The 24,332-nt window shown below is 47.5% G+C and overlaps 1 protein-coding gene across 1 annotated transcript in view; it reads right to left on the bottom strand.

The window, feature by feature from the left end:
• PI4KA (phosphatidylinositol 4-kinase alpha) overlaps positions 1-24,332 on the bottom strand; it is a 139,022-nt gene that overhangs the window by 112,419 nt on the left and 2,271 nt on the right. The gene's annotated exons all lie outside the window — the stretch shown is intronic.

Genomic DNA, 24,332 nt, shown 5'->3' with positions numbered 1-24,332 from the left:
GGAAGAAGGGTAGGCCTGCGGGTGGGAGTGCAGATATGGTGGGAAGAATCCCTAAGTTCCTAAAGTTGTATTTATGAAATGTATGAAGTTTGTATATCTTAAATAAAAGGCTTCTGGGGGGAAAAAAAGAGAAAATTATCAGGATAATTAGAACCAAAAATAAAGCTCTTTACATAAGCTTGAAAAAATAATCACCATGTCATTATTAAACATGGAAATTGTGTACAGAAAAGATAATTTACCAAAAGTCCCACATGCTAAACACATACACTTAAATTTTAAAATATTTTTTGCTCTCAGTGGTTTTCCCTGTCTCTATGATATAGGCAGGCAGAGAGAATTAAGTTGATTAGATCTGTGAGCTAGAGACCACTCCTTCGTCCTGCCCCCTTTTGAGATCTCATGCACCTACCTGACCTTACCTGTACACCCACCTGCCAATCAGATTATGCAACCACTCCCCTTTGGAAATGAATAAAAGACCTGGAGCGCCATCATCCCCCCCTCCCCACCCTGGCTTGTTGTCCCACACCTTCAGCGAAGCAGCCTTTTGGCCACCTCTCTGCCTCTACTTTCCTGCTCGCACTGAGCTACCTGTGCCTGCTCCTAATTGCACACTTTGCTCCACATGGCTCCCGGCCTGCTCTCTGCCTGGTATGGACCCAACTTACAATTCTAGACTTCTTCCTCCCCTAAATAAAGCCCTCACTTTCTGTGTATTTCTTTTCTTTTTTTTTTTTTTTTTTTTTTTGACAGGCAGAGTGGACAGTGAGAGAGAGAGACAGAGAGAAAGGTCTTCCTTTTTGCCGTTGGTTCACCCTCCAATGGCCGCTGCGGTTGGCGCGCTGCGGCCGGCGCACCGCGCTGATCCGATGGCAGGAGCCAGGTGCTTCTCCTGGTCTCCCATGGGGTGCAGGGCCCAAGCACTTGGGCCATCCTCCACTGCACTCCTGGGCCACAGCAGAGAGCTGGCCTGGAAGAGGGGCAACTGGGACAGGATCGGTGCCCCGACCGGGACTAGAACCCGGTGTGCCGGCGCCGTAAGGCGGAGGATTAGCCTAGTGAGCCGCGGCGCCGGCCCTGTGTATTTCTTTTACTGAATAAATGCTAAAACCTTACCATGTTACCTGGTTTATTCGAGCTGATATTCAGAATTCTTATCTGAATAGACAGCAAGAACCCTCCAAATATTAATATTAAAAATTTTTAATAGGGCTAGTCAATTTCACCTAGCGATTTCTCTGGAGGCATAGTTTGTTTTTCTGTTGTCTACAAGTGTAAGCAAATCTAATACTGTCAACTTCCAGTGGAATGAAGTGCACATGGACTTTGGAATTACAGCTTGAATCACATCCTCGCACTGGCACAGACTTGCCGGAGTGACATGGGAAGCCTCAGCTTCTCTGGCTATACAGCAGTGTTCATGAGCCTGAAGGAGATACTGAGTCTGGCACAAAGGCACAGCCACTACCTCTAGTCACTACTCAGCAGCATGTGACAAGCATTTGCTGTGACTGTTCTTCAGTGGTACCCTTCGGATGGCTTACACAAGAGTCCACCAAGTCAATAAGGATTTCATTCTTTCATTTACTATTTACTGGGCACCTATTTCACACCAGGTTCTGCCACAGGTACTGCAAATACAGAGTAAACGAGGACTATGAAGAGGGCTCCTGCTCTGAGTCTATGGGACAAACAAATCCGACAAATATCAGAGATGTGATAGTATAAGAACAAATATAGATTAAAACAAGAGGTTTAATTCTCGGCTGGTGTTTCCCTAGCACCCAGCACTGGAGTGCCTCAGTCTGATGCTCACCTTCTGTTCCTGACTGTGGCTTCCTGCTCATCAGGACCCTGGAAGGCAGCAGTCACTGCTCAAGTAACTGGGCTCCGGACACTCACATGGGAGATTTGGATTGAATTCCCAGCTCCTGGTTTTCCCTTTCTCCTTTCGCTTTAGAAAAATTCTAATTGTAGATACTTTCTCCTTTCTTTGAAATGTACAAGGATACTTCCAAAAGTTCATAGAGGGTGGGCATTTTGCCTAGTGGTTAAGACACCAATATCCCGTATCTGAATGCCCCAGTCCATTACCTGTCTCCTGCCAATGCTGATCCTTGGAGGTGGTGGTCAAAGCGGCAGCTCAAGTACTAGGTTCCTGCCACCTATCTGGGAGACCCAGATTGAGTTTCTGACTTCACTTAGCTTGCTCCCAACCCCACCCTGCCAAGGCCATTGCAGGTGTTTGGGGAGCAAACCAGCAGATGGGAGCTCTTTCTCTATCTCTCAAATAAGTAAAGAATTTTTTTTTTTTTTTTTGACAGGCAGAGTGGACAGTGAGAGAGAGAGAGATAGAGGTAGGCGCGCTGCTGCCGGCGCACTGCACTGATCCGATGGCAGGAGCCAGGTGCTTCTCCTGGTCTCCCATGGGGTGCAGGGCCCAAGCACTTGGGCCATCCTCCACTGCACTCCCTGGCCACAGCAGAGAGCTGGCCTGGAAGAGGGGCAACTGGGACAGGATCGGTGCCCCGACCGGGACTAGAACCCGGTGTGCCGGTGCCGCAAGGCGGAGGATTAGCCTATTGAGCCGAGGCGCCGGCAGTAAAGAATTTTTTAAAAATATTTTTATGTGATTGGAAGGGGAGAGGGAGCGGGAAAGGGGAGGGTTGCGGGTGGGAGGGAAGTTATGGGAGGGGGGAAGCCATTGTAACCCATAAGCTGTACTTTGGAAATTTATATTCATTAAATAAAAGTTTAATAAAAAAAATTAATATAAATGGAAAACATAAAATGATAGTGAAAATAAATCCAAGTGTATTAAAAAAAAGAATATTTAAATTTTTAAAAACATTTTTAAAGAATATTTTAAAAAATATTTTTAAAGTTAATGGAAAACAGAATTAAAAGATGTTTATTTTGGTGCAAAAACTAATTTTTCCACAGTACATATTTTCCGTGAGCTTTTTCAAATCTCTGTGTGTGATCTTTTTGAAGACTGGATAGTGTTTTGCCAGTTTATGACCAAGGCATGTCTCTCTCAAGAACCTGGGAGCTATGAGGCTTAACTTCCACAGGCAGAAAACACTCCAAGGTAGAAAACAACCTCCTGTCTTAAAGGTATGGGTAGTTAGTTTTTTTCCTCTGGACAGGACCAAATAGCTAACACAGATCAACAGGCAGTCAGGATAAACTATGCGTGGCAAATGGTGCCCTCAGGTCCTCACTTGAAGACATTATGTCAGGGTTGTATCTGCTTGGCTATGTAAAGGGATGAAGATTTTTCCAACTGTTGGTGGATCCCTGTGATGCACACCATGGCAACGCTTATTCAGGAAGGAAAGCATTTTCCTTCTCGTCTGCCTTTGTGGAGAGTGTTTCGGGATGGGAGATTCTGTTTTAAATTCTATTTCTCCAACAACAGTGTCTGAAACACTACTTCTCATGGGTAATCAGAGAAGGCCTCTCTAAGGTGCCCGTTAAATTAGGATTTGATTAAGCAGGAAGAAGCAAACAGCCAGAACACAACAGGAAAGAGAGTACAAGGATCCCCAGAAATTTAGATCAGCACAGTTCCTACAGGGTCCTGCCAGCAGGGTTGGGGCCTGGATCATATTTTAATAGCCAGTGTCTCTGGCTTCCCCTGAGCTCTTAGCCACTCTTGAGTTCAGAACTGAGGTTTAGAGGAATCTCCCTGGCTGCCACAGAGAACAGATCTTGGAGAACCACAGTGAAATCAGACAGATGGGTCAGGAGACCCTGCAGTAGTGAAGGCAAAGATGATAGTGATCAGAACACAGGCGGGAAAGATCAGCTCAGGACATGCTTTGGAAGGTTTGGTGCGGACAGCATAGGGCAGTGAAGGCAAGACAACTTTAGTTGTCTTTTTGCCCAAACAGAAAGTGTTCAAAGATGGACGCCGAGGACATGAGGGATCTAAAACATTCCATGCAAGGAGTGATTAAAGGAAGGTTCAGCCTGGAGACCATCAGGTTAGATGTGAACACAATTGCTCTACTCACATATCTGAAGGGCTCTATCAGCCACTCCACTGTCAGTGCTTCAGTTACTACCACCTCTATAGGCCTCTCCACCCAACTGCCAACTAACTCCTTAAGGGCAAAAACCATCTCCAGGGGCTGGAGCTGGAGCTCAGTGTGTTAAGCTGCCACCTGCAGTGCTTGTTAGGAAAATGGTGCAGTTTTATCTATGGCGCAATCTACACACCTGATCTACATCCTATGCCCTGGCTCCCACCGCCATTGCCGAAAGCCAGGTAGCCACATGGCCCAACCACCGGTGTCAAGCTCCACCCCCTTCCTAATGGGATTCGCTGTTCCTGCTTCCCTGCCCGCCCTCCAGCGAAGTTTTAAAAGGGCCTGTTCCTGAACACGTGGCTCTCTTGGCTCCTCCCGTCTCTCTCTTCTCTCCTCTCTAGCTCCTCTCCTCTCTGTCTCTCTCTTATACTCTCCTCTCCTTTTTTCCCTCTTCACCCTTTCCCTCCAGTCTGCTGGATTTTCCCCAATAAACCCTTTCCCTTACTCCAGTGTTCAGTGTTTTGTGATGGTATAACAGTGCTGCCATCACACTGGCATCCCAGCGGTACCCACATGGGAGACCTGGATGAAGCTCTTGGCTCCTGGCACTGGCCTAGCCCAGCCTTGGCTGTTGTGGCCATTTGGGGAGTGAACTAGCAGATGGAAGATATCAGTATCTCTCTGTCTCTCATTCTCTCTCTAACTCTGCCTTTCAAATAAATAAATAAATCTAAAAAAAAAAAAAAAAAAAAAAAACTTTAAGTGCCCATCTTCTACATCATGGACAAGGGTGATGCACATGCCAGAGACACCCACGGCTGTGGGCCCTTGATTGCCATTCTCTGTTTCCACCCAGACCTCACTCAGATCAGTGCTGCCAGGTCTCCTCTCAAATCCTGATCCACCTCGAGGGTATCACCAGGCCCTCTTGGCACCGGCCCCAGAGGCCAAAGGCTAACTCAAAAGCCTCCTTCTTTACACAAAGCCTGAGAAAGAATTTCCTCTCTCAGGGTAGGTGTTCTAGGGTGGGTTTGTTGCTTGTTCCTTTGTATGTTTGTTTGTTTTTGTTTTTTGGGGGTGGTGGATTCTTTCTGGAAACTAATACTCAGGATGGCCAGCTCTAACCATACTCCAGGATAAGAATTCAGCTGTTCAAACCTTACTGCCCACACCAAGCAGAGGGACCTGACGGCAACAGTGTTCACAACCCTTCTCTCCTCTGGAATGCCAGAGTCTAGCCCCTCTGCCTCAAATGCCTGGAGGTCGAGGGAGGGGGAGGACCTCTGTGCTACTCTGACTTCAGACCTCCCTCCCAGTTCTTTCCACTAAAAGGTAAGTGAAAATGATGCATGACAATTCAGAAATCCAGCTTCCTGCTAATGCACACCCTGGGAGATGGCCCAAGTACTTGGGTTCCTGCAGGTATGAAAGACCTGGATTGAGTTCTTGGCTGTGAGCTCTGGCTGGCCCAGTCCCAGCTTCGGCAGACATTTGGGGAGTGGACCAGCAGATTGAAGATCTCTACTTCTCTCCCTCCCACATCCCCATCTGTCTGTCTCTCTTTCAAATAAAGTAAAAGTAAAAACAACAAGAAAAAAAAATTTTTTTTTAGTAGAAGAGGGAGGCAGAAGAGGAGATCAGAATGATCCGATGTGAGGACTTGGCGCACTCTTGCTGCCACTGGAGACAGAGGAAGGGGTCATGAGCCGAGGCACGTGAGCAGCTGGGAAGGGCCTGGAACTGGGTTCTCCTCTGGAGTCTCAGGAACACAGCCCTGCCACCATCACCTCGAGTCCAGTCGAGGGAGACCTGCGCTGGGCTTCCAATCTACAGAACCATGAAACCACAAATGTATGTTCTCCTAATCCACTGAATTTATGGTAATTTGTTTCACTAGCAATAAGGAACTAATATTAACTGTTCACAGAGTATCAACCAAAACTCAAAGTCTGAATTGCCTATAAAAAGACAGAAACACAAGCAATTAGATTACAGGCAACTTTTATTTTGTTTATTCTCTTCTGTATTTTTATATGCTCTATAAAGAAAATTGATAACTATAGAATCAGAAAAAAATTAAAATGGCAGAATTTTTTAAATTTCCTTTTTTTAAAAAATATTTATTTATTTATTTGCAAATCAGAGTTACACAGAGAGAGGAGAGGCGGAGAGAGAGAGAGAGAGGTCTTCCATCCGCTGGTTCACTCCCCAATTGGCTGGAATGGCCGGAGCTGTGCCGATCAGAAGCCAGGAGCCAGGAGTTTCTTCCAGGTCTCCAACGTGGGTGCAGGGGCCCAAGGACTTGGGCCATCTTCTACTGCTTTCCCAGGCCATAGCAGAGAGCTGGCTCAGAAGTGGAACAGCCTGGACTTGAACCGGCGCCCATATGGGATGCCGGCACTTCAGGCCAGGGCGTTAACCTGCTGCACCACAGCACCAGCCCCAAATGGTAGAATTGATGTAAATCTTATTGTTTTTAGATTTAGAAAACATTTTTTCAATATATTTTATTTGAAAGGAAGAGCGACAAAGAGAGGTTTCCCATTCGCCAGCTCATTCCCTAAATGCCTGAAACAACCAGGTTAGGACCAGGCAGGTGCCAGGAGCCAGGAGCCAGGAAGCCAACCCAAGCTCCCCAGGTGGGTGGCAGGGACCCAAGCACTTCAGCCATTAGGGTGTACATTAGCAGCCGTCCCAATGACATCTTAACTTCTACACCAAATATCTGTCCACAATCTTATTTTTAAAAAGACAAACGACATTAAAATGAAATGCATATATCAAAATAGAGTGAGTAACCCAAGAACAGAGTAACAAAACTGAAAGAATACCTGAGTCAGCTAAACAAAGCACACTTGTTAAGTATACAGTGGTTAAATATACAATGGCTAACAAGTTCTTTCTCCTGCATATCATCAGTAAAACAACTCCTACTGAGGTAAAGCTTCCTGGAGAGTCTCAATCTCGGTAGAAAAGTTTCTCTCCTCAGTGGGGCGGGAGGCACAGCCAGTGCAGCCAGACTGCAACTCCCACAGTGCGACAAGACGCACAGCCGACATTGCTGCACCTGTGACAACAGACGGGGCACACACCCAACCGGAAACACGTGGGGCTTCAGAAAGCTCATGGGAAAACTATGCGCGAGGATTGGCATTGTGGCATAGCGAGTTAAGCCACCACCTGTAATGCCAGCAACCCATATGGGCTGCTCCACTTCTGATCCAGCTCCCTGCTGTGGCCTGGGAAAGCAGTGGAAGATGGCCTAACTCCTTGGGCCCCTGCACCCACATAGCAGACCTGGATGAAGCTCTTGGCTCCAGGTTTTGGCCTGGCCCAGCTCCAGCTGCTGCAGCCATTTGGGAGTGAATCAGTGGATGGAAGATCTCTCTCTAACTCTGCCTTTTGAATGAATAAATCTTTAAAGACAAAACAAAACAAAAATTATGCATGGATTTTGATTTTCTTTTGTACCAAAATAAAATTATCTTTTAATTCCATATTCTCAAACTTTTTGAAGACAACATTGTATTTTACAGCTTTCTGTAGACAAAGGCAAATTTAGGGGCTGGTGCTGTGGTGTAGCAGGTAAAGCTGACATCTGCACTGCCAGCATCCCATATGGGCACCAGTTCGAGTCCCAGCTGCTCCACTTCCAATCCAGCTCTCTACTATGGTCTGGGAAAGCAGTAAAAGATGGCCTAAGTCCTCAGGCCCCTGCACCCTAATGGAAGACCCCGAAGAAGTTCCTGGCTCCTGGCTTTGGATCCGTCCAGCTCCAGCTGTTGTGTTCATTTGAGGAGTGAACCAGCAGATGGAAGACCTCTCTCCCTCTCTGCCTCTGCTTCTAACTCTGCCTTTCAAATAAATAAATCTTTAAAAAAAAAAAGTGAATTTATTAAAGTAACTCATTAATCAAAGAAAAAAAATCACAGGGTTTGGCATTGTGGTGTCAGGTAAAGCTGCAACACTGTGACACTGGCACCCCACATAGGTGCTGGTTAGAGTCCCAGCTGCTGTACTTCGGAAACAGCTCTCTGCTACTGAGCCTGGAAAAGCAGCTGAAGATGGTCCAAGTCCTTGGGCCCCTGAATCCATATGGAAAACCCAGAAGAAGCTCCTGGCTTCAGTCTGGCCCAGTCCTGGCCACTGTGGCAACATGGGGAATAAACCAGCAGATGTAAGACCTCTCTCTTGGCACTGGCGCTGTGGCACAGTAGGTTAAGCCTCTGCCTGCGGTGCGGGCATCCCATATAGACACTGGTTCCTGTTCTGACTGCTCCTCTTCCAATCCAGCTCTCCACTATGGCCCAGGAAAGCAGTGGAAGATGGCCCAAGTGTTTGGGCCCCTGCACTGGTGTGGGAGACCCGGAAGAAGCTCCTGGTTCCTGGCTTTGGATTGGCTCAGCTCTGGCCATTGGGGCCATCTGGGAAATGAAACTGTGGATGGAAGACTTTTTTCTCTGTTTCTCCCTCTCTGTAATTCTACCTCTCAAATAAATAAATCTTTTTTTTTTTTTTAAAGGACATCTCTCTCTAACTCTGCCTTTCAAATAAAATCTTTAAAAAAAAAAAAAACAGAAAAATGTAACATGACACTCAGCCGCCCCACCCTCCTTTCTGTAAAGAAATACATAACAGATTGGATAACCACCAAATCCAGAGAGCCAAATGCCCTACACACCTGGCCACAGATTTTCCCAATTAGAACTGACCTAACAAGCTCATCCTCTGAAGCACCTGTGGCCACCAGGGGGTTTCATTCTGTCCCTGCTACAGCACAGCTACTTCAACACCAGATCAGAAGTTAGCTAAGACGCCTGGGGATGCTGGCATTCTCCCTGGAGGAGGGAGGGAGGACATTTACCACGTGGGGAAAGGAGAGCAATGGGAGGGCAAGGAATGCTGCCAGCTCTGCAGCTCTGCCTGAGACCCCTGATGTTCCAGGATCGTGGCCGCCACGGATGCGGCACAGGACCGAGGAGGAGGGACAGGAACAGGGCACTGGAGTTCCTAGGGACAGAGCAGCTACAACCAGCAAGAGCCAACAGGAAGCTTGGTACGTTCTGAAGACAGCAGAGACCCAGGAGGCAGAGCAAGGGCAGCGGGCAGATCAGAGTCTGGAAGCTGACGGTAGTCGTGCGTGGAGATCGGTGTGGAAAAGCTTCTTTCTTTCTTCTTGTCTCCTTGTCTTCTCCCCTTCTTCTCCCAGAGGGAGACAGACAGCTAAGGACTAAGTAGGACTTGGTGCAGAGGGCCACACACACGGTGTCCTGTGAGGTGGGTCCCAATCCTAGGTGAGGCTCAGGAGTGGGGACCCCTGTCTTGGGAATAGCCCAAGAGGAAAGGTCAAAGCTCGGTCAGGGATCAGAGGGCAGATGCCCAAGAGTTCTCTACACATGGCCGGAGTCTGGTCACCAGGCCCGGAACACAACAACGGAGGAGAGGGGCCGGCACTGTGGCTCAGGGGTTAAACAGCTGCCTGCAACACCGGCATCCCACGTGAGTGCCAGTTCAAGTCCCAGCTGCTCCACTTCTGATCCAGCTTCCTGCTAATGCTCCTGGGAAAGCAGTGGAGGATGGCTCAAGTCCTTGGGGCCCTGCACCCATGTGGGATGAAGCTATGGCTCCTGGCTTTTGATCAGCGCAGCTCTGGCCATTACAGCCAACTGGGGAGTGAACCAGTGGACGGAAGACCTCTCTCTCCCTCTCTCTCTCTGCCTCTCCTTCTCGGTGTAACTCTAGACTTTCAAATAAACAAATAAATCTTTTTAAAAAAGATACAAACGATTGACACAACAACCAGCATCAAAACCAAACAATGGAGAGCTCTGAAAGCCTGGCACAAGGTCCTGACTTTTTAAAAAAAAAAAAAAAAAGATTTATTTATTATTTATTTGAAAGTCAGATTTACACAGAGAAGGAAAGGCAGAGAGAGAGAGAGAGAGAGAGAGAGAGAGAAAGAGGTCTTCCATTCGCTGGTTCACTCCCCAGATGGCCACAATGGCCAGAGCTGCGTCAATTTGAAGCCAGGAGCCAGGAGCTTCTTCCGGGTCTCCCATATGGGTGCAGAGGTCCCAGGGCTTAGGCCATCTTCTACTGCTATCCCAGGCCATAGCAGAGAGCTGGATCAGAAGTGGAGCAGACAGGTTTCGAACCAGCGCCCATATGGGATGCCAGCGCTTCAGGCCAGGACGTTAACCCACTGCTCCACAGTGCCAGCCATGAGGTCCTGGCTTTGATGCAAAGATCCTCAGAAACCAGGACTCTTAGGAAAAAGATGTCTGAAGACATGCTCTGGGTTGTATGGCAGTCGTCACACATCACATGAGGGAGAACCAATCCTGGGGGTGCCATTCTCCAAATAAAAATAGCTAACAGCTAACACTAAGCATTGACTGTGTGTCAGGGGCTGGGCTGTCGTAGCCCATGAATCATCACAGCTATTCACGAGGGAGACAGTATTCATCATCGTCCTGCAGGTGATGAAACGCGTAAGAACAAGGTCCTAATGCAGAACAAGGCTTGTGAACCACCATCTTTTGAAAAATGGAAAGAAAAAAATATCAAGTGATTTTTCAGAGTTTTGTAGCAAACCAGCAAGCTGCTGCTTTTCCAGGCTTTAAGGAGGGAACGGGCCATTATAAAAAGTTATTAAGTTCTAAATCTGACCAAGATGGCCGGCGTCATTCCATTGCTCTCACGTTGAGGAGGCCAACGAGCCAGTGTGCGGAGAGGGAACAACGGATCCGACTCCAGCTTGGACAGGAACTCCCGGCAGCACTTTAACTCAACGGTACTGGAAGGTGTCACAACGTGAAATCTGATTGCCAAGGTAAGGAAACAGAAGGTGAGATGGCTGACAAGTCCAGACGATCGGGCGGAAAACTGCGGATGAGAGGCACCCACAGCAGAGGACGAAGGTAAGGCAAGTAGGCCAACATAAAGCCACAAGAGTGCCAAAAAAGCTGGCTAATTAAGCGACTCTGAACAGAAGACAACTTCTGTTATCTGAAACCTCTGAGAAGAGTGAGTCTTTCCAGTGAAACAAAATTCCCTGAGAACTACAGACTAAGCTTTACGTGGACAAATTAGTGGTAAGCTTTTTGTTAAAACCTCTAAAAATTGTCTTCCTCAAATATACTGACCCCTTGGAACACTGAACAACAATGATCATTTCCTCAGTGACTCAGAGCCGTCGTGATAAAGGTGACTGTGACATGATGCACGTGGAGCTACAGCAGTTGGGCGGAACAGCACCTGCTCCTACAAGCAGCCCTGGATAATTAAAGACGCTCTTGGGGTCATCTGCAGGCGGATGCGTGATCTGGACAATCAACACGGCCTCCCAAGACATTCCACACAGGCAGCATCGCTCCTGCTTCACACATAATCCATGAGTTAAAGGTTCGAGAACATTAACGGAAGCCCCATTCCTGAGCCCTGCTCACGTGCCTGGGAGGGGACAGCACACACAGATATACATATCTGATTCCTAATACCGCACCATTCCAAAGGGCAACACTCCAATAGTTATGGAAGCTGCTGGTGTTCAATCCAGCTTTGCCTCTTCTTTCCCAAGAGACCCTGGTAAGTGACAAAACCTACCTGAACAACTCTGCCTTTATTATTATTCTGTAAAACGTGAACAAACACCAAGTATGTGTAGAGGCAAAAATAAATGGACAAATACACTAAACCATTGGTTTCATACACTGTGGTCAAGCAGCACAGAGCTGTACCACCTGGAAAAAGCACAAAGTAAGCCCCACCACTGCCCTGGTTTCCTGCCAGAGATACACGCTGGACCACAAAGTGGGGAGGGCGTCCAGGCAGATCATGGTGGCCTCACCAAGCTGAATAAACAGACATGAAGGAACAGGAAGCCCGGGCAGCTGTCAAGAGCAGAGAGCTAGATGCCAGAAAAGCTCCAGAAATACAAGACAGAGCGCCCCAAGACACTTCAGTACAGGGCGACAGATCAGGAAGTTGGCAAAGAACACTCAGGGAATGCTGGTTCCCAGAGTCCACACAGAGCTCAAAGAGTGTTGGTTGCTGCCAGCCACAGTGGAAAGCCCTCAAAACATTCAGGATAGACTTCAGAAGGACCACACCTGAGTAGTGGACCTAACTGTCCCTATAACAAAAGCTATTTTTTTGGCCTGCTCTAACAAAGTTCAAAAGTAAGCTTTAAGATAGACATAGAAAAAGCAATTTTAAAAAAATTCAACACCCAGTCATGATACAAAAAAAAAAAAAAAACACATTCAATTAACTAGGAATACAAGGAACTTCCTCAACAAGATAAAGGTCATCTATCAAGGGGCTGGAACTGTGGTATGGCGGGTTAAGCTACCTACCACCCACTGTGGTGCCAGCATCCCATGTGGGCATGAGTTCAAGTCCCAGGTGCTCCACTTCCAGTCCGGCTCCCTGTTAATGCACCTGGGACAGCAGCGGACGATGGCCCAAGTCCTTGGGCCCCTGCACCCATGTGGGAGACCTGGAAGAAGCTTCTGGCTCCTGGCTTTGGCCTGGCCCAACCACAGCAGTCATTCCAGCCATCTGGGCAGTAAACTAGCAGGAGGAAAATCTTTCTCTTTCATGCTGTGTTAACTCTGCAAACTAGACTAAGCCTCCACCTGCAGCACCAGCATCCCATATTGGTGCCAGTTAGTGTCCCAGCTGCTCCTCTTCCAATCCAACTCTCTGCTTTTGGCCTGAGAAAGCAGTGGAATTTAGCTCAAGTGCTTGGGCCCCTTCACCCATGTGGGAGACCTGGAAGAAGCTCCTGGCTTTGGATCGGCTCAGCTCCAGCCATTGTGGCCATTTGGGAAGTGAACCAGCAGATGGAAGACTTTTCTCTCTGTCTCTCCCTGTCTCTGTTTCTGTTTCTCTCTCTCTGTAATTCTACCTCTCCAATAAATAAAATCTTAAAAAAAAAAAAAAAAGGCAACATAGCTGGGACTTGAACCAGGTGCTTCCACATGGGATGTAGGCATCCTAAGCAGTGTCTTAACTCTACATCAAACACCCATCCCTGAAATGACATCTTTAGAGTACTAAAATAAAAATATCTGTCAACCTATAATGCTATTTATTTATTTATTTATTTATTTTGACAGGCAGAGTGGACAGTGAGAGAGAGACAGAGAGAAAGGTCTTCCTTTGCCGTTGGCTCACCCTCCAATGGCCGCCGCGGCTGGCGCGCTACGGCCGGCACACCACACTGATCCGATGGCAGGAGCCAGGTGCTTCTCCTGGTCTCCCATGGGGTGCAGGGCCCAAGCACTTGGGCCATCCTCCACTGCAGTCCCTGGCCACAGCAGAGAGCTGGCCTGGAAGAGGGGCAACCGGGACAGAATCCGGTGCCCCAACTGGGACTAGAACCCGGTGTGCTGGCGCCGCAAGGCGGAGGATTAGCCTAGTGAGCCACGGTGCCGGCTAACCTATAATGCTATATACAGTAAAAATAAAGCTGGAAATTTTCCAAAGGCTGAAAAACTTCCTCACATTATCTGACACACACTAAAAGAAATGCTAAATGATACCAAGTTTAAACACAAGTCTACATAAAAGAAGAGAAAATCAGGCCGGCACCGCAGCTCACTAGGCTAATCCTCCACCTGCAGCGCCAGTACTCTGGGTTCTAGTCCCAGTTGGGGCGCCAGATTCTGTCCCGGTTGCTCCTCTTCCAGTCCAGCTCTCTGCTGTGGCCTGGGAGTGCAGGGGAGGATGGCCCAGGTCCTTGGGCCCTGCACCCACATGGGAGACCAGGAAGAAGCACCTGGCTCCTGGCTTTGGATCAGCGCAGCGAGCCGGCCGCAACACACCAGCCGTAGCAGCCACTTGGGGGGTGAACCAACGGAAAATGGATGACCTTTCTCTCTCTCTCTCTCTCTCTCTCACTGTCTAACTCTGCCTGTCAAAAAAATTAAAATAAATAAAAAAAGAAGAGAAAATGAAAATAAGTAAATGTGCATGTTTTCATCTTTTTACGATTATTTAACTTAATTATAACAAGGATTATAGAGTTTATAAGAATTAAAAGTAAAAATATGACAACAATCATATAAAAGATGGCAATGGATAAAGAATACACAGTTTGAAGGTTATTACATTACATTGCAAATAAGGCAGTATAATGTTATTTGTAAGAAGACTCTGATAAAGATGCATATACTAATCCTAGAGTAACCACATTTTAAAAAATGAAGAGATATATAGCTAATAAGCCAATACTGAAGACAAAATGGAATACCAAAAGTATAATTTATTAGAAAGAAAGAAGGAACAAAAACCAGATGGAACAAATAGAAAACTAATATCAAGACAGTATATTTAAACCCAATATATCAATAATTATATTAAAAGTATATAGTCTAAATAATCCAACAAAATGGCAGGCATTTGGATTGGACAAAGAACAAGAGCTAACTATATGCTATCTATTAGAAAATCACTTTAAAGACATAGGCTAAAAGTAAAAGGATTGGAAAATATACCCTAAGCAAACACCATTAACAAGGTTGAATAGCCACATTAATTTCAAAGTAAATTTCAGAACAGTGGGGGGGGGGGGCACTTGGCACAGCAGTTAAGTCACCATGTAGGATGCCCACACTGGATTGTCTAGGTTTGAGTCCCAGCTCCACTTTATCACAGCTTCCTGCTCATCAGGAATCAGATAACGGTTCAGACACCTGGGCCCCTGCCGCCCCTGTGGAAGTCTCAGATTGAGTTCTAGCTCGGGGAAGAATCAGATAACGGTTCAGACACCTGGGCCCCTGCCCCCCCTGTGGAAGTCTCAGATTGAGTTCTAGCTCGGGGAAGAATCAGATAACGGTTCAGATACCTGGGCCCCTGCCGCCCCTGTGGAAGTCTCAGATTGAGTTCTAGCTCGGGGAAGAATCAGATAACGGTTCAGATACCTGGGCCCCTGCCGCCCCTGTGGAAGTCTCAGATTGAGTTCTAGCTCGGGGAAGAATCAGATAACGGTTCAGACACCTGGGCCCCTGCCGCCCCTGTGGAAGTCTCAGATTGAGTTCTAGCTCCTGGCTTCAGCCTGACCCAGCCATAGCTGCTGCAGACATTTGGTAGCAAGCAAACCAGTGGATGAAGGATATCTCTCTTTGCCTTTCAAATAAAGTAAATAAATAAAACTTTTTAAAATTTCAGTACAAGGACTATTACTAGGGACAACAAGGAACATTTAATGAGGAAAAAGGAGTCAATTCATGACCAAAACACAACAATCATAAATGCATGTGCTCCTAAGAATCAAGTTTCAAAACACATACAGCCAAAAACTAACAACTCAAAGGAGAAATCAACAGACACAAATTATAGTTGGAGACTTTTAACATTCATCTCTCAGTAGCCAATAGAGCAAACAGGAAGCCAGTAAGGGTAGCAAAGGCGTGAAAAATCCTAATTTGACCTTATAGATAGCTACAGAAAACCCTACCCAACAAAACCAATAAATTTAAAAGAATAGAAATGCAACAGACTATGTTTTCTGACTGCAACAGACTTAAATTAGATAATAATAACAGAATTTGTCAACTAGACCTCAGTAAGGCTGGCAGTAAAAAGAAATCAATAATGGAAAAATATTTATAAAACCAAATTTCTGGAAATTACACAACCTACTTAGAAGGCCAAAGAAGAAATCATAAAGGAAATTAGAAAATATTTTTAACATAAGGTTAAAGAAAACTTCATACAAAAATGTGTGGGATACTCTAAAGCAGAACTTGAAGGGAAATCTTTATCTTTAAATGCTTTATTAAGAAAATTTGAAGTCCTGTGATCATACAATTATATACTATGATTTTAATGATAAATTCCCTCAAAAGGCCTAACACGATTCTCTGAAGTGAGAAGACGTTCAGAAAACCACTTAGCATCCATTCCAATGTAACTTACACACACCTGAAGCGGGGCTGACGTTATGGCAGAGCAGGTGAAGCTGCTGCTGCTTGCAGTGCCAGCAACACACATCAGAGCACCAGTTCAAGTCCCAGCTACTCTGCTTCCAATCCAGTTCCTGCTGATGCACCTTGAAGGCGGCCGAAAATGGCCCAAATACCTGGGCCCCTGCCACCAATGTGCAAGACCAGGATGTAGTTCCTGGCTCCTAGCTTTGGCCTGGCCTAGACCTACATGTTGTGGTCATTTGGAAACTGAACCAAGGGATGGAAGGGGAGATATCTCTCTCTGTTCCTTTCTATTTCTCCTTCTCTCTGTTTTTCCAAATATACAAATAAATCTGTTTTTTAAAAAATCTATTTAAAGTGACTTTAAAATGTCTCCGTAGGGGCTGGCATCATGGCCTAGTGGGTTAAGCTGCCACCTCTGACAGCAGCATCATATATCCAAGTGCTGGTTTGAATCCTGGCTGCCCTGTTTCTGATCCAGCTCCCCGCTAATGTGCCTGGGAAAGCAACAGAGGATGGCCAAAACGCTTGGGCCCCTGCACCCACATGGGAGACCTGGCTCCTGCCTTCAGCCTGGTCCAGCCCCAGCCACCTCAGTCATTTGTGGAATGGATCAGCAGAAAGATCTCCTTCTCTCTGTTTCTCCTGTCATTCTGGTTTTCTAATAAATAAAATAAATCTTGTTTCTTAAAAGTCTATTAAAGTTTTAACTAGGACACTATTTTTTGTTATTAATATTTTAGATGTTTCACCAATATCCTGAAAGCTAGTAAAGCATTACGTAGCTTTTAGGATAACATCCAAAGCCACTCTCATGAACTGCCCTGGGTGATCAGGCCCCGCCTACTTCCCCAGCCTATTCTGGTGCCACCCTCGCTCTCTAGGCTGTGACCGCTGCAGCCTTAACGTCATCAAAGAAGTCAAGAATGTTCCTGCTGGCGGCCTTTACAGAAGTTGCACGTTCCGCCAGGAGTATCTCCAGGACACATTCCACTGGCTAACTCTTATTCATCCTTGAGCTGTCCCAAGGTTTCTGTTTCTCATATTAATCAGGAGCCCATTTTTATTGTTCCTCATATCATGTACCGCTTTTTACAATTGAGATAAAAATTTACCAACACCATTTACTTCTGCTTCTGGGCACTTGTAATCATTTTAAATCATATTTACTTGTAACTGTTTGTTAGTGCTTGGTTGTCTCTATTGTAAAGTCCATTACAGCAAGACCATGTCCATTTATCATATGCTTAAAACTTTATTAATGGGGCCAGCGCTGTGGCACAGCAGGTTAAAGCCCCAGCCTACAGTGCTGGCATCCTATATGGGTGCTGATTTGAGTCCCGCTGCTCCATTTCCGATCCAACTCTCTGCTATGGCCTGGGAAAGCAGTAGAAGATGGCCCAGGTCCTCGGGCCCCTGCACCCACGTGAGAGACTAAGAAGCTCCTGGCTCCTGGCTTCAGATCAGCTCAGCTCTGGCCCTTGAGGCCATTTGGGGAGTGAAGCAGCGGATGGAAGATCTCTGTCTCTTTCTCGCTCACTCGTTCTACCTCTCTCTGTAAATCTTTCACATAAATAAAATACATCTTAAAAAAAAAAAACTTTATTAAAAGGGTAGATCTCATGTTAGATATTTGTGCCACAGTAAGTATGAAGTTAGAAATATTATGTTCTTGATCCACAGATTCACAAAATAACATTTCAGAAAGATGTTCTTTCTGAAAGGACCAGTACTTAAAACAGAATAAAGGGGACTGATGATGTGGCACGGTGGGATAGGCTGCCACCTGTGACACTGGCATCCCATATGGGCACTGGTTTGCTCCTGGCTGCTCTACTCCTGATCTAGCTCCCTGCTAATGTACATGGGAAAGCAGTGGAAAATAGCCCAAGTGTTTGAGCCCGTGCCACTCACATGGCCAACCCAAATGCCCACAACACCGAGGGCTGGACCAGGTCAAGGCATGGAGCCTGGTACTCTATCCAGGTCTCCTATGTGGGCAGCAGGGTCCTGAGTACGGAGCCATCACCTGCTGCCTCCCAGAGTGTGCATTAGCGGGAAGCTGGATTAGAAACAGAGTAGCCTGCGCTGAACCAAGCACATTCTCCACAGGGACTCAGGCACCCCAAGCACAGACAGCCACTGCAGCACAAACATGTCTGTCCATCTCTCCAATGCCAAGGTCTAGCACAGTGCCTGGCACACAGCAAGCACTCCAAACTGAATGAACAGGGGCAGGCATCGTGGCACAGCACGGGAATGCCTGCTGCCATCTTCGGCTTTCCTAGTGGTGTGGCCTCGGAGCTTCGGCTCTGCTGAATCTGGCCTTGCCGAGCAGCTACACCGCAGAAACATCCAGCACAGACAATGGCTCCTGCAGCCCAGAGCCTCCCACTACTCAGGAAATAAAAGCAAGTGAGCCCCGAGGGTTTCTGCCTCAACCCTGCAGGTACTCGCCAGGGTACACCACAGAAAGGGGAGCCGTGTCTGGCTGTCTTGGCAGTGTTCAGCAAAGACCAAGATATTTTCCAATATGCCAAGATACAGGAAAGCAAATACAAAAATAAACAAATAGTGTAAATAAGTAATCAGGAAAAGGAAATGCACAGAGGAATTTTGGAAGTTAGAACTAACAATGGGAACAGCTGCACCATCACTGGGTGCAAACCGCAGACGCTGCAAGCTGCGAGGAGTCAGAAATAGAACACTTCTGCCCTCTGGGGGAGCCGGCAGCTAGTGACTCACACAGGCACAGAAGGAAGAGCCAAGGAGGCAGCCAGCCCTCCCAGCCAAGGAGACAGGCCTCAGAGGAAAACCACACAGCTGACACACCGATCTTGGCCTCAGAGCCCGCAGAATTCTGAGGCAATAAATGTGTCTTTGTTACGACAGCCCAGCAAACTAGTACCTATACAGTTAATGTGACTTGATTACAGTTAAAGATTTTTTTTATTCTTCCATTTCTCCTAAAATATTTTAGGGTTGACCTGGTATTACTGGTTCTACATTACTATCAAATGCCAATACCCTCTCCTGACCTTCATCCTCGCTCTTCTCACTGTACGGTCTCACAAGGAAAAGGGAGAGGCAATGAGCAAATTTTGGCTTCATGATGTTGAAAAACACCAATACCTTGATTTTCGATTCAAGGGCAAACCACTGTTAGGGGCAGACTAGACAGCCACCAAATCCAGAGAGCCAAATGCCCTACGCACCTGGCCACAGATTTTCCCAATTAGAACTGACCTAACAAGCTCATCCTCTGAAGCACCTGTGGCCACCAGGGGGTTTCATTCTGTCCCTGACAGCACAGCTATTAAACACCAGATTAAAAGTTAGCTGGGCCGCCGCCCTGGCACAGTAGGTTAACCCTTTGCCTGCAGCGCTGGCATGCCACATGGGCGCCGGTTCTAGTCCCGGCTGCTCCTCTTCCAATCCAGCTCTCCACTATGGCCCAGCAAAGCAGTAGAAGATGGCCCAAGTGCTTGGGCCCCTGCACCCACGTGGGAGACCAGGAAGAAGCACCTGGCTCCTGGCTTTGGATTGGCTCAGCTCTGGCAGTTGCAGCCATCTGGGGAATGAACCAAAAGAAGGACAGAGTTTTCTCTCTGTCTCGCCCTCTCACTGTCTGTCACTCTAACCCTCAAATAAAATTAATAAAATCTTAAAAAAAAAAAAAAAGGTTAGCTAAGACGCCTGGGGATGCTGGCATTCTCCCTGGAGGAGGGAGGGAGGGAGGGAGGACATTTACCACGTGGGGAAAGGAGAGCAATGGGAGGGCAAGGAATGCTGCCAGCTCTGCAGATCTGCCTGAGACCCCTGATGTTCCAGGATCGTGGCCGCCACGGATGCGGCACAGGACCGAGGAGGAGGGACAGGAACAAGGCACTGGAGTTCCTAGGGACAGAGCAGCTACAACCAGCAAGAGCCAAAAGGAAACTTGGTACGTTCTGAAGACAGCAGAGACCCAGGAGGCAGAGCAAGGGCAGCGGGCAGATCAGAGTCTGGAAGCTGACGGTAGTCGTGCGTGGAGATCGGTGTGGAAAAGCTTCTTTCTTTCTTCTTGTCTCCTTGTCTTCTCCCCTTCTTCTCCCAGAGGGAGACAGACAGCTAAGGACTAAGTAGGACTTGGTGCAGAGGGCCACACACACGGTGTCCTGTGAGGTGGGTCCCAATCCTAGGTGAGGCTCAGGAGTGGGGACCCCTGTCTTGGGAATAGCCCAAGAGGAAAGGTCAAAGCTCGGTCAGGGATCAGAGGGCAGATGCCCAAGAGTTCTCTACACATGGCCGGAGTCTGGTCACCAGGCCCGGAACACAACAATGGAGGAGAGGGGCCGGCACTGTGGCTCAGGGGTTAAACAGTTGCCTGCAACACCGGCATCCCACGTGAGTGCCAGTTCAAGTCCCAGCTGCTCCACTTCTGATCCAGCTTCCTGCTAATGCTCCTGGGAAAGCAGTGGAGGATGGCTCAAGTCCTTGAGGCCCTGCACCCATGTGGGAGACCCGGATGAAGCTCTTGGCTTCAGCCTGGCCAAAGTGCTGGTGCAGCCATTTGGGAGGTGAACCAGCAGTTGGAAGGTCTCTCTCTCTAACTCCGCCTTTCAAATAAAATAAATCTTTAAAAATAAAAAAATAAAAAAATGGAGGAGTCTTACAACAGGTCTGACTTGTTGCTGATCACCTGAGCAACCAGGAATGCTTTTATTTACCTGGCCCAGCACATACCTCAGCCTGGGATCACAGTGAGTGACTGGAGTAAGTAAACACAACTGCGGCACACAGAGAGACCCAAGGAGGGAAGGTCACTAACGTGCCTCAAGTGCCACTGAAAGCATGGCAGGGCTGCCAGAGTGACCACTGTCGAGCTGGGATGTCAGGTTGTTCAGTAAACTGTGCCCTCCCTGGGTCAGCCTTATCTGCACCAAGCCCCAGCCGGTCCTCTGCCCTCTCTCTAGAAGAAAGGAAAAGAGAAAAACAGAACACTGCTGGGGGCAGCGGGGTTGGTTTTTCAACACTCATCTCCCACCTAACGTCTCCGACTATTATCCCCGGCAGGTGCTCAGCCATTCCTCTACTCTTACGAACCTCAAGAATCTTTCTGTTGAGGAAGCAGAGGGGTTCTCAGCAATCGTTGTAAAGTAAGGGAATGCAGCAAACAGATACGTATAATAGGGCTACACAGTAAGAAACGAGCCCTTGCCTGTTCAAGTCTCCAGATCCTCGATGGGGATGAGAGGAATGTGATGCATCTGATGGGATCAGCCACCTACAGAGCCTCCTCCATGAAATCAGTTACTCCAGGGGCCCCCAAGACCACCCCCATGCAGATGAAGGTGCTTCAAAAAGTTCATGGAAAATGGAATTAAAAGACCAGTTTATTTTAACACAGAAGAATTCTTTTTTAAAAGATTTATTTATTTGGAGCCGGGGCTGTAGCGCAGGTTAATCCTCTGCCTGCAGCACCAGCATCTAATATGGGCACCGGTTCTAGTCCCAGCTGCTCCTCTTCCAATCCAGCTCTCTGCTATGGCCTGGGAAAGCAGTAGAAGATGGCCCAAGTCCTTGGGCCCCTGTATCTGCATGGGAGACTCGGAAGAAGCTCCTGGCTCCTGGCTTTGGATGGGTGCAGCTCCAGCCATTGCGGCCATTTGGGGAGTGAACCAATGGAAGGAAGACCTTTCTCTCTGTCTCTCCCTCTCACTGTCTGTAATTCTCTCAAATAAAATCTTAAAAAAAAAAAAAAAAAAACAGATTTATTTATTTGAAAGGCAGAGTTACAGAGAGGCAGAGAAAGAAGCAGAAGCAGAAAGAGATCTTCCATCTGTTGGTTCACTCTCCAGGTGTCCAAAATGGCCGGAGCTGCACCAATCCAACGCCAGGAGCCAGGAACTTCTTCCGGGTCTCCCACACAGGTGCAGGAGCCCAAGGACTTGGGCCATCTTCTGCTGCTTTCCCAGGCCATAGCAGAGAGCTGGATGGGAAGTGAAGCAGCCCGGACTCAAACTGGTGCCCATATGGGATGCCGGCACTTCAGGCGGTGGCTTTACTTGCTAAGCTATAGCGCCAGCTCCAACACAAAAGAATTTTGAGGGGCTGACATTGTGGCACAACGAGTTAAGCTGTCACCTGTGATGCTGGCATCCCATATGAGCGCTATTTCCAGTCCTGGCTACTCCATTTCCAACCTGGTTCCCTGCTAACGCACCTGGAAAAGCAGCAAAGCATGAGCTACCCACATGGGAGATCCAGATGAAGCTCCTGGCTTTGGTCAGGCCCAAACCAGGCCACTGTGAGGAGTGAACTAGAGGATGGAAGATCTGTGTGTGTGTGCGTGCATGTGTGTGTGTGTGTGTGTGTAAATCTGCCTTTCAAGTAAATAAAATAAATCTTTTAAAAAAATAATTTGACCCAGTGCTGTGGCACAGTAGGTTAATCCTCTGCCTGCAGTGCCAGCATCCCATATGGGTACCAGTTCTAGTCCCAGCTGCTCCTCTTCCAACCCTGCTCTCTGCTATGGCCTGGGAAAGCAATAGAAGATGGTCCAAGTCCTTGGGCTCCTGCACCCATGGGGAAGACCCAGAGGAAACTCCTGGCTCCTGGCTTCAGATGGACCCAGCTCCAGCCATTGCAGCCATCTGGGGAATGGACCAGTGGATGGAAGACCTTTCTCTATCTCTCCCTCTCACTGTCTGTAACTCAACATCTCAAATAAAATTAAAAAAAAAAAATCTTTTCAAAAAAAGAATTTGAGGGATCAGCACTGTGGTACAGCAGATTAAAGCTCCTAGCCTGCATTTAAAAATTAAAACAAGGGGCCACAGCCAGTTAAGCAGACATCTGCAATGCCAGCATCCCATGTGGGTGCTGGTTCGAGTCCCGGCTGCTCCACTTCCAATCCAGCTCTCTGTTCATGCACCTGGGAAGGCAACAGAAGATGGCCCAAGTCCTTGGGCCCTTGCACCCATGTGAGAGACCCAGAAGAAGTTCCTGGCTTTGGCCTAGCTCAGCCCTAGTCACTGCAGCCTTTTGAGACGTACACGAGCAGATGGAAGATCTCTCTCTCTCTCTCTCTCTCTCTCTCTCTCTGTCCCTACCTCTCTTACTCTTTCAAATAAATAAAATAAATCTTTAAAAAAAGAATTTAAAATTCATGCAGTTTTTCCATAATACACATTCCCATGAACTTTGTGAAGACCCTTTGAATATGTGTGCATGGCTAAATTTTATTACAATGAAGGACATCACCAAGGGGAAAAGATACAGGTGGAATAGGGCACAAGCCGTGCACATGTGTCCTTAGGCTCTCTCCCTCCCACGAGGTATTCACCAAGTGTTCTCCCTTCTACAGCAGCAAAAACTGCCATAATACAGAGAATTGTTCGTGCCCAGAGAAGTCCATTAGAGACTCTGCACTCAAGGGTTTTGTTTTGTTTTGTTTTTTTCTCTTCCCAAGAGGCAGAGAGAGAGAGAGAGAGAGACTCATCTCTTCAAGTTCATTCCCCTAATGCCTGCAGTGGCTGAGACTGTGCCAAGCCAAAGCCCACAAGTCAGTCCACGTCCCCCATATAGATAGCAAAGACCCAACTACTGGAAATATCATCTGCTGCTGCCCGCATCTGTACTGGCAGGAAGCTGGGAGCGGAGCCAAGTACTCAATCTGAGTGTTTGGATATGGGAAGTGGGTATATTAACTGGTGTCTTAAGTGCCAGGCCAAACACCCACCCCAGCAACCAAGGGTTTCACTGGGGGCTTGTCTCACCGGCACTGTCTGCATAGCAACTCTCTAAATTTCAGACTCCCAGAAAGAAAGCAGGTGTTCAACATAAATAATAAAATGTATGCAGAGGCTAGGTGCAGTAAACCACCCTCATCAGTTAGAGAATGAAGGGCAGAGTGCAAGTGCCGAGATGCCAGCCCAGGGCCGATCTTGTAAGTAGCCCCTTTTAAAGATGGCAGCCTCAGACCCCCTCTGTTAACCCTTTGGCACTGGAAGTGATTGGTAAATGTGCCAGTAAGACCAAAGTATCTCCCCAGCTAAGATGGTTAGGGAGCTGCCAACCTGAAGGCCACACTAATGACAATACTGCCCTCTTGACACTGCAGCAGCTCTGACAAGATGCAAAGCTCACAATGCTGCAGCTACGGGATGCTCCGACTAGTGCCCAGGCAGACGCAGGCACAGTGAGCTCCAGGTGCCCTTCCAGACTGACCGGGCTGGAAGGGGCACCACCACCACCAGGGAGCTGCAGGACCCTCTTCTTACAGAACATCCAATTCCCTGCACTCTCTTCTCTTCTCCCTGAATCCAACAATCCAATTTCTGACACGCTTGTTGGTCCTCCTCCTAAGACCATATGC

This window comes from Lepus europaeus, chromosome 23, assembly GCF_033115175.1.
Source record: "Lepus europaeus isolate LE1 chromosome 23, mLepTim1.pri, whole genome shotgun sequence".
Taxonomy (NCBI): Eukaryota; Metazoa; Chordata; class Mammalia; order Lagomorpha; family Leporidae; genus Lepus; species Lepus europaeus.
The sequence above is the reverse complement of the archived record's forward strand: the minus strand, read 5'-3'. Positions and strand labels throughout refer to the sequence as shown.